Raw genomic sequence first — 11,926 nt, forward strand, 5'->3', positions numbered from 1 at the left:
GAAGGCAGATCATTAATGTACAGGCTGAACAGGAGAGGCCCCAGTACATCATAGCTAAGACTGGGCGACAGCTCATTGCTCACTCTGACACACTGAGTTCTGCCTTCAAGGTATGATTTCATCCATCTCAAGGCATCGGGGGAAAGTTGAACTTGGACAATTTTGTGATGAGAATCTCATGGTTAACAGTATCAAAAGCCTTCCTTAGGTCCAGAAACACAGCCCCAACAACGCCCCTTTTGTCCATCTTGGACTTCACAGTTTCCAGAAGAAAGCAGTTGGCCGTTGCTGTGGAGTGTTTCGCTCTGAAGCCAAACTGCATGGAGTGTAATGTGAAGGGGCTGTTGTTGAGGTGGGCAATCAGTTGTTCTGCTACACACTTTTCAACAACCTTTGACACCACAGGTAGTATACTAATGAGCCTGTAGTTACTCACGTCAGCAGGGTCGCCCGATTTAAAGATGGTCGTTATTATGGCCGACTTCCATACCCTTGGAAACACCCCGAGACCAATAGATGTGTTGGTGACCTTAGTAATGGGGCCAATGAGTGACTCTTTGTAGTTTTTAAGAAAGGTAGAGTCCAGCCCAAACACATCTTTGGCTTTAGAGTTCTTTAGTGAGCTAATCACTTCACCGCATTCCTAAAGAAAAGAATGTACTTTTTACTCCATACATTTCCCCTGACACCCAAAAGGACTCGTTGCATTTTGACAGGAAAATGCTCGAATTTGAACACTTATCAAGAGAAAATCCCTGGTCATCCCTACTGCCTCTGATCTGGCGGACTCACTAAACACAAATGCTTAATTTGTAAATTATGTCTGAGTGTTGGAGTGTGCCCATAGCAATCCACCTGGTTTGCTTAAAATAAGGAATTTGAAATGTTTTATACTTTTACGTTTGATACTTAAGTACATTTTAGCAATTCCATTTACTTTTAATAGTTAAGTATATTTAAAACCAAATACTTTTAGACTTTTACTCAAGTAGTATTTTACTGGGTGACTTTCACTTGAATCATTTTCTATTAAAGTATCTTTACCACACAATGCCACAGAGTTTTGAAGGAGCGTGCTGTTGACTGCAAGAATGTCCACCAGAGCTGTTGCCAGAAAATTGTATGTTCATTTCTCTACCATAAGCCACCTCCGCCGTTTTAGAGAATTTGGCAGTACGTCCAACTGGCCTCACAACTGCAGACCACATGCTATGGAGTATTTCTGTCTGTAATAGAGACCTTGTGAGGAAAAACTCATTCTGATTGGCTGGCTCCCATGTGGGTAGGCCTATGCCCTCCCAAGGCTGTGCCCCTGCCCAGTCATGTGAAATCCATAGGTTAGGTAGGGCCTAATGAATTTATTTGAAATGTCTGATTTCTTTATATGTGTAACGTCATCTGTGTGTAGCTGGTAAGATGAGTCAGGCGCAGGACAGCAGATATGAGTAATAAAAACACTTTTACTCAAAAATCTAAATATATACACGTAATATACACGGCCACACAATACGGACCACAATACAACAAACAATCACTCACAAAAACCATGTGGGGAACAGAGGGTTAAATAATGAACAGGTGATTGTGGGATTGAAAACAGGTGTGTGAAACAAAGACAAAACAAATGGAAAATTAAAAGTGGATCGGCAGTAGCTAGAAAGCCGGTGACGTTGACCGCCGAACGCCCCCCGAACAACGAGGGCGACCGACTTCGGCGAAAGTCGTGACAATATGAACTGTAACTCAGTAACATCTTTCACATTGTTGCATGTTGCCTTTATATTTTTGTTCAGTATAGTTACTATACCAATTACATTAGTATAGTAGTGTAAAGTTAGTTCATAAATCGCATCACCTGTTTCAGAAAACAGGAAGAACATAGGTGTTATGCATACATTCAGTAAGTGTTTTTAATTTCAGTATTAAGCAGGACAGCTTGGAATGTGCACATACTATCGTGTCTCTGTTGAAGGAACATTCTTCTTCCAAATGAAATCAACATTTAAGTTGAAATATTTATCAAAATTATTATTTATTTTATGCTTCACTTACTTTCATACATGTAACAGACTGCTTATATACAGTCATACCATCTTACAAACAACAAATGTTTATCGGGAATCGCATGACAATGCAAATACAACCTGTTACTAAACACACTGATATATTCTGCCATTTTGTCTTGAGTTTTTCCTGGTCAGGATATGTTGTCTGCTCAGGAAAAACTCCTGCCCCTCATCTTCATGATCATTAATTACACAAGTGCATCAGTTTGTGGTAGGGGATTTCCTCAGATTGCCCATGCTACCCAAGGCTCCCTTGGCCCAGTCTCCACAGCTCCCCAGCCTTCTCTCACCACTCCTTTCACTTGAGTGATTTTCTATTAAGGTATCTTTACTTTTACTCAAGTTTGAAAATTCGGTACTTTTTCCACCACTGTTGGTCACAAATACCCCCCAAAAAGGTAGGGGCGTGAATCAGAAAACCAGTCAGTATCTGATGTGACCACCATTTGCCTCATGCAGTGTAACATCTCCTTCGCATAGAGTTGATCAGGCTGTTGATTGTGCCCTGTGGAATGTTGTCCCACTCCTCAATGGCTGTGTGAAGTTGCTGGATATTGGCGGGAACTGGAAAACTCTGTCGTACACGTCGATCCAGAGCATCCCATGCATGCTCAATTGGTGACATGTCTGGTGAGTATGCAGGCCATGGAAGAACTGGGACATTTTCAGCTTCCAGGAATTGTGTACAGATCCTTGTGACATGGGGCCGTGCATTATCATACTGAAACATGAGGTGATGGCGGCAGATGAAGGGCATGACAATGAGCCTCAGGATCTTGACACGGTATCTCTGTGCATTCAAAGTGTCATCAATAAAATGCTATTGTGTTTGTTGTCTGTGGCTCATGCCTGCCCATACCATAACCACACAACCACCATGGGGCACTCTGTTCATATCAGCAAACCGCTCGCCCACACGACGCCATACACGTGGTCTACAGTTGTGAGGCCGGTTGGACGTACTGCCAAATTCTCTAAAACAAGGTTGGAGGCGGCTTATGGTAGAAAAATGCACCCTCAATTATCTGGGAACAGCTCTGGTGGACATTACTGCAGGCAGCATGCCAATGGCACGCTCCCTCAACTTGAGAAATCTGTGGCATTGTGTTGTGAAAAAACTGTACATTTTAGAGTGGCCTTTTATTTTCCCAACACAAGGTGCACCTGTGTAAGGATCATGCAGTTTAATCAGCTTCTTGATATGCCACACCTGTCAGGTGGATGGATTATCTTGGCAAATGAGAAATTCTCACTAACAGGGATATAAACAAATGTGTGAAAACAAATTCAGAGAAATAAGCTTTTTGTGCATATGGAACATTTCTAGGATATTTTACTTCAGCTCGTGAAACATTGGACCAACACTTTACATGGATATTTTTGTTCAGTTGTAGTATGACAACCCTGTTTGTAAATGTTTTTATTATGACCAAAATGGGTCAAATCTGAGAAACCTCATCACCTGAATGTTGAATTTCTAATGGATTTACCCTATTGTGAATTCTGTGTGTGTCTGTACTGTCTAATGTACACACACACACACACACACACACACACACACACACACACACACACACACACACACACACACACACACACACACACACACACACACACACACACACACACACACACACACACACACACACACACACACACACACACACACACACACACACACACAGTTATCTTGTGGGAAACATGATTTTAATTTAAACTAACTATACTTTCTTACAGACACTGGCTGGCGAGTATAATGAGTATGAATGCATCTTGTTTTCCTCGTTCTCTTACCTGCTGCAGGTGATAGATGACTGCCGAGAAGGCCTCCCCCAGAACCCGGAGGACCTGCCTGCTCTGCTGCAGACTGAGCCCAGTGATGGCTCTCTGAGGCTGAGCATCGCTCTGCTGGGCGACTCCCTGGCTGCTGCAGGCCTGCTCCATGGCCGCCTCCATGACGCGGTAGCAGGCGGTGAGCGTCTGATGCAACTGGGGGCTCAGCTCTGTATCGGGGGGCTCCTCCAAGTCCATCACCTCTACACAGGCCCGGTTTACCAGCAGGCAGTAGAACTTAGGTGGCCCCACAGGCTCCTAGCTGCACAGGCCCAACAGGCAGGCGGAGAGGACTAACACAGGGCCTAACTTACCTGGTGTCAGTTTGGCCTGCAGCATGGGCCTCAGGGCCGCCCACAGACTTACCATAGTTGGCGTTAGGTCAGTATCCTTTGGTGTCCCACCTGGCGAGGGGAGGAACTGCGGCACCAGGACACACATATCGAGCTGGGTGTGGCCAGTGGCTTGGCAGAGGTCTTGGAAGACAGGCCAGGAGATGGAGGTCGGCTGGGTGCTTACTCCAGGCTCTCTCTGGTTTTTCCTGAGAGGAGGGCGCTCAGGAGGAGTAGTCCCTTTTCATGACTCTGTTTCTGCTCCAAGGCTTTACATAAAGCTGGGACAGCACCCCTGGCCAGGAGCTGATTTGGGCCCCAGGGTAAAGCACACACTGTAATCAGAACCTGGTAACAGTCTGTAACCAAGGCCTCATCCAGTTTGACTGTTGAATGGGAAGTTGGAGCTCCATTCTCTGCAGTACCTTCCTCAGAGCCTGTAGGGCTCTTCGCATCCTGAGCTGGTGCTTTGACTCCTGCAGTCTCCTGGCAGTGTTTGTGCTCTGTGATGACTGTTCAGTCTGGCTTGGCTGGTCTAGTTCCATCTCTTGTCTAGCCTGGTGCTTGTTTCTGCGGGCTCCATTTGGGCCCATCGACCAGCAGCGCTAGCAGTAGAGGGATGGTGGTGAGGAGCTGAGGGCAGCCAGCAGAGCTGTGCCCAGAGACAGAAGCTCCTCTGTGGGCAAGCCGGAGGGATCACTCCCCCGGATTGCAGTCACCAGCAGGCGACCTGGAAGACTCAGCCCCACCGCCTCAAAGATGCGCCACAGCGGTGGACTATCGAGCTGTCCACAATCGTGTGATCTATAGAACAGAAAGGATTGTGAATATAAGGGTGAGAAAATGTTTACCAACAATACCAGATTCAATAGAATTCCTAAGGGTTGAGCGATTAACCGAAATGAAGGTTATTTTTGACCAACATATTGACCGACATATTGCACAGTTTCTCTAGATATAAATCCGATCCAACCTGAACTGTGCAATGTAGTAGGGAGTTGTAGTGCATAAAAAAGTGGTAATTAACTACAATGACAATAGTCCACTGCGCATCTACTGGTCTGTGGTAATTTTATGCCAGCTACTGAAGAGACATTAGAATGTAGAATCTTGAGGGGGATATAGAGAGCAGCTGTTGCTTCACAGGGTGTCTTTACCTGAAAATACATGATCTAAATGATTGATAGTTGCTATTCAGCAGTCATAATAATATGCCTTATTTACTTTGAAGAACTACAAAATAGTGATTTTTGTCAGATAGCATAGGCAGCAGCTTTATAGAGATGACGACTTGGAATGAAATAAAGTCTTCAAATAAAACAAATGTAATATACACAACTGAAAATGTTTATTAAAGTAAAGTGAATAAATGATGGTTAATAAGTGATAAACAGTAATAAACATAATAAACAGTACATTTATTAACCGTTTTATTCTGTGTTACAGCATTCAACTAAAATAATCGAAACCCAAGATAATTTTATAATAATCGAACCGAAGTCAAACCGACCTCAAAAAGCAATAATCTCTCAGCACTAACAATGACATATTTCTCACTCATTTACCCATTTGGAGAATTTAAAAATGCTCTCAAACAATTTAACCTGGCAATCTAGTCTAGAGCCTCCATTGTATGTGCAGCAGACAACGTTTGACGTCCCTACTTTTAAAGGAGGCTAGCATTACCGTTACCCTATTTCTTAAGGTCCAAGGGACTTATATTATTTCAGAGGTAGACTGGCCCTGGCTGCCAAAACAGCCAAATACTCCATCTAAAAGTTAACTGATTCTCAATTGCGATATGGTTCTAGAAACATAAAGTGCTTTACTTTCATAGCACATCAAAATCATTTTACAAATGCAAAAGACACACCAGTGGTGGTCGGTGCTGTTTAAGATGAGGGAGGACGCAACATTTTTTTTCATGAGCATGGCTTTTTTTCTATTACAGCATATTGGATGACTGTCATTCATATTCCTTTCACCCAGTTCAGTGTAACATCGATAGGTTAAGGCTACTGCATGATAGTCAAATTTTCCCTGCACCCATCATGGGTTGCTACAACCTAGCCTATGAATGAAAGTTTACAATGTAGGTGTACACAGGTTGAGAGACAAATTTGAGGTGACAGACATGGACAAATGGACAGACGGTGACATATTCTATAACGCCTTGCACACGCTTGCCTGCATCTAGCTGATCTAGGGTGTAATCATTATTCATGAGAGTTTCTATTTGACAAATTCAGGCATGTTTATCCCTGTTTTGTTCCGTTTGCTTCCGTTTAAGAAATGTTTATCAACAGAATTGGCGGAATGAATACACCCCTGATCATAAGTAAACAGAGTTTACTTTCATAGCAGCCGCGTTGTATTCCTTCTCGCGTCTATGTGCTCTTCTCTCACCTTTTCCCTTCACTTGTGGACTTGCACAACACATCAGCTGTCTGTGACCTGCCGAAAAAATCTTTCCAAGCCAAACCATATAATAACTGCTAACCTCTACACACAGCCTACATCATTGTCACCATATTAGCTAAAGTAACGTCACAATCAACATAGGAAATAGAACTAACGCGTTAGTAAACCAATTTAAATCAAAATCTAATTTTATTGGTCACATGCTTAGCAGATGGTAATGCGAGTGTAGCGAAATACTTGTGCTTCTAGTTCCGACAGTGCAGTAATATCTAACAAGTAATCTAACAATTCCACAACAAATACCTAATACACACAAATCTAAAGGGATGGAAGAAGAATATGTACATATAAATATATGGATGAGCGATGGCCGAGCGGCATAGGCAAGATGCAATAGATGGTATAAGATACAGTATATACATATGGAGATGAGTAATGTAAGATATGTAAACATTGTTAAAAGTGGCATTATTTAAAGTGACTAGTGATCCATTTATTAAAGTGGCCAATGATTTCAGTCTGTATGTAGGCAGCAGCCTCTCTGAGTTAGTGATTGCTGCTTAACAGTTTGTTGGCCTTGAGATAGAAGCTGTTTCAGTCCCAGCTTTGATGCACCTGTACTGACCTCGCCTTCTGGATGGTAGCGGGGTGAACAGGCAGTGGCTCAGGTGGTTGTTGTCCTTGATGATATTTTTGGCCTTCCTGTGACATTGGATGCTGTAGGTGTCCTGCAGGGCAGGTAGTTTGCCCCCGGTCATGCGTTGTGCAGACCGCACCACCCTCTGGAGAGCCTTGCGGTTGAGGGTGGTGCAGTTGCTGTACCAGGCGGTGATACAGCCCGACAGGATGCTCTCAATTGTGCATCTGTAAAAGTTTGTCAGAAATTTATGTGACAAGCCAAATTTCTTCAGCCTCCTGAGGTTGAAAAGGTGCTGTTGTGCCTTCTTCACCACACTGTCTGTGTGGGTGGACCATTTCAGTTTGTCTGTGATGTGTACGCCGAGGAACTTAGAACTTTCCACCTACTCCATTACTGTCCCGTCGATGTGGATAGGGGGGTGTTCCCTCAGCCGGTTCCTGAAATCCACAATCATCTCCTTTGTTTTGTTGACGTTGAGTGAGAGGTTGTTTTCCTGACACCACACTCCAAGTGCCCTCACCTCCTCCCTGTAGGCTGTCTTGTCGTTGTTGAGTAATCAAGGTGACAAACAGTGACAAATTCAATACCACCTTGCACATTCTTGCCTGTATCTAGCTGATCTAGGGTGTAATCATTAATCCAACAGTTGTAAACGAGTGTCTATTGGACAATTTCAGGTATGTTTACCCCGTTTTGTTCCATTTGCTTCCGTTTAAGAAATGTTTTTCAACAGAATGGGTGGAATGAACACATGCAATCACAGTTCACTTTCATAGCAGCCACACACAAACAGCATGATCACTCTGCTCATTGTATAATTCCCTCTTATATCTATGCGCTCTCCTTCTCTCACCTTTACCCTTCCCTTCCCTTCTCTCACCTTTTCCCCACCTTTTCCCTTCCCTTCCGCTTGTGGACTTAAGTGCAGAACACATCAGCTGTCTGTGATCAGACGAAAAAAACATTCCAAACCAAACCTTCATATCATAACCGCTACACAGCCTGCATGTTGTCACCATATTAGCTGAAGTGAAAGTGAAAAAAATAAAACAAAATACAGCTAGCTCTCTTGCACTTCTCCTTCATTTTTAAAATAAATACATTTGTTCAAAACTGTTCAACTATTGTCTCTCTTTCTCTGAGTAAACTACTCATCACATTTTATGCACTGCAGTGCTAGATGAGCCTCTTAAGGTTTGTATTTTAGTCAATGTACCCAGAGAAGTATAGAAACTAGCTGTCCTCCGGCTACACCATGGTACTACCCTACCGAGTGCTGTTGAGGCTACTGTTTGATTGCAAAACAGTGTGTTTTAATCAATTATTTGGTGACGTGAATATATTTAGGTTATTTTTTTAAATTGTTTTTAAGTTTCACTATTTTTACACTGCTGTACACTGTTTTAACCAACTTTATCACAGTTGCAGCCAACAGTATTTTTCACAACAGGTTTCTGGCGGCCTTCTTCCTTTACACACGTGTTAGGAGCATGCTAGATAGCTAATTAGCACAGGAGGTCCCTCTGTCTTCCATAAAAATACGCGCTGTAACAGGGAGATATGGCCGTGTGGGTACACTAACCCTAAAAATGTGTGTATCAATTTAACGTTGTCTTTTGAAAATTATTTCTGACTAATATGAAAGATGGGGTCCTTATGCTTCCCAAACCGTACCGCAAGCGATGAGTGGTAATGTTCAGACCGAGCGTTGGGGCTCTTCCCCTGCTCCATACAGAAGACGCATTTCATCACTTTAGTGTAATGGAATGGAACTGAGAGTCATGGTCAAGGGGCTAAGCTAACTCATATTGTTTACGTTCAGCGTACATATCTTTTATCATTTTATTTGGCATACATTAAAAACTACTGTGATAAAATAATACATGGAATTAGTGCAAGTAGCTACAAATATTCTCACATTTAGGCTAGCTGTAACGCTCGTCTAATGCCTCCTCCTCGGACGAGGAGGAGGAGTAAGGGTCGGACCAAAATGCAGCGTAGGTTGAAGACATGATGATTTATTATAACGAGACGAAACACGATGAACACTTGAATAAACTCAAAACAACAAAACGACGTAGACAGACCTGAACGTGTGAACTTCCATAAACACGAAGAACGCACGAACAGACTACATACACGAACGAAAACGAACAGTCCCGTGTGGTGCGACAGACACGGAAGACAATCACCCACAAACAAACAGTGAGAACAGCCTACCTTAATATGGTTCTCAATCAGAGGAAACGTCAAACACCTGCCTCTAATTGAGAACCATATCAGGCAACACATTAACCCCAACATAGAAACACAACACATAGAATGCCCACCCCAACTCACGCCCTGACCAACTAAACACATACAAAAACAACAGAAAACAGGTCAGGAACGTGACATAGCTGCGTTCTTTAGTTATTCATTCAACTTTCCGCACTGCACATGAGAATGAGATCCACCGTAGTCAGCTGTCAAAACAAAGATGGTTACAACAACCAATCAACATTATGGTTACAACAACCAGTCAACATGATTAAAATATAATAATCGGTCAATCATGATTAGCTTCTTTGACATGTAAGGTCGACATTTTGGTTGGTGTTCCGTTAGGGGGACGTATATTTTTGTATTGGCGAAATTGCACATGATTTATTTCCCATTTTAATGTTCTTTGATAATATTGTGTTTTGTCATGGTAAAAATATATTACTCCAATCGTTTGCAATGACATGGCTGGGCGAGACGGGAATTATTGGATTAATCGTGTTCAGGTTTAGTCCCGAGTGAAGGCGCAAACCCTGCAAACAAGACCTCTGAGAAGCCAGCAAGAATAAGCAAGACCTAGCAAGGCCGTGACTTCGGCGATTTTACTTGAAAATAAAAGTCCCGCAATGAAGATGGTAATAAATTATACAAATGGTCGAAATTCATAAAATTTATTTTGGAAATGTTAGCGGAATTTTGTTTAACAATGTCAAAAAATTAAAAAAAAGTTAATAGGTTTGATAGCACAAATCTTATTATAACAATAACAATATTGTTAACACCATTAAAAGTAATGATTACTAGATAGTTATTATTGTAACATCAGCAATACAAATAACAAAACATTATTTATAATGCTAGTGTTAATAATAATATATTAGGCCTATACGCCGCTAAGGTCATTAACAACATTTAATAATAATAATAATAATATTAGGCTAATAAATTAATAATATAAGAACAAACTTTACAAAACACATTTAAATCCCATTGTTATGTAGCACATTCCTATTGCACGATGTTCAGTATATTAAAAAAAAAAAAATTGGGCATGTATATTGCACCGTAATTGCCTATATGTTGAGTCGTAGTAAAATTGGGGTCAATTCTACTCAGGGGCACTTCTAGTTTCCTAATCCAGAGTTTACACTCCAATGAGCGTCGCTGCTCATTTTGCGCCCCTTAAAGAGTGGCCAATCAGTTTAAGAACAGAACGTTTTTTCATATTGGACAGACATATTGCACCGTACATAATTGCCTGTTCATTGTGTCATCACCTTACACCCCGCTACCATCTAGAAGGCCGAGAGAGTACAGGTATATCAAAACTGGGACCGAGAGACTGAAAAGCTTCTATCTTCAGGCCATCAGACTGTTAAATAATCACCACTAGTCGGCCTCTGCCCAGTATCCTGCACTGAACTTGAGTCACTGTTACCACCCGGCCCTATGTAGATAGTCATTGAACACTGGTCACTTTGATCATGTTTACACACTCGTTTACTCAATTCATATGGGCCCCCGAGTGGCACAGCGGTCTAAGGCACTGCATCTCAGTGCAAGAGGTGTCACTACAGTCCCTGGTTCGAATCCTATCTTTATCACATCCGGCTGTGATTGGGAGTCCCATAGGCCATTTCACAATTGGCCCAGCATCGTCCGGGTTTGGCCGGGGTAGGCCGTCATTGTAAATAAGAATTTCTTCTTAACTGACTTGCCTAGTTAAATAAAGGTTCAATTCAATTTAAATATATATATATGTGTTTACTTAAATGCAACATGCATCCATTTTACTGAGTTACAGTTAAGGAAATCAGTCAATTGAAATACATTCATTAGCCCCTAATCTATGATTTTCACATGACTGGGCAGGGGCGCAACCATGGGTGGGCCTGGGAGTGCATAGGCCCACCCACCTGGGAGCCAAGCTCGTTTACTGCCTTTAAAAAAAACATGGCTGACTTGCTTAAACAAATGTGGTTTCTACTGACAATTGAGATGTACAAACTATGGCTTAAGGGGACGACAAGCGGATAAGAGGCAATCCGTCATTTCAATTAAGACATTAATGAGCGAGCTAGGACAGACGTAGTCAACAGAACTATTAGTTCAGCACTTTTGAAATGTACAGCGACAGAATTCAGATAATGTGCCGTTCTTATAGTGTTCTTCCTTTACACCAAGTCAGAACCGTTGTATAAATAAATACAATCAAAATGTATTCGTCACATGCGCCGAATACAAAACCTTACAGTGAACTTACGAGCCCCTAACCAACAATGAAGTTCAAAAAAAATATATAAGAATAAGAGATAAAAGTAATAAGTAATTAAAGAGCATCAGTAAAATAACAATAGCAAGACTATATACAG

The 11,926-nt window shown here is 42.1% G+C and overlaps 1 pseudogene; it reads right to left on the reverse strand.

The window, feature by feature from the left end:
- Window positions 1-1,834: 1,834 nt before the first annotated feature.
- On the reverse strand, window positions 1,835-5,168 carry LOC129819460 (neurochondrin-like; annotated as a pseudogene).
- Window positions 5,169-11,926: the final 6,758 nt, after the last annotated feature.

Source organism: Salvelinus fontinalis, chromosome 22 (assembly GCF_029448725.1).
Source record: "Salvelinus fontinalis isolate EN_2023a chromosome 22, ASM2944872v1, whole genome shotgun sequence".
Classification (NCBI taxonomy): Eukaryota; Metazoa; Chordata; class Actinopteri; order Salmoniformes; family Salmonidae; genus Salvelinus; species Salvelinus fontinalis.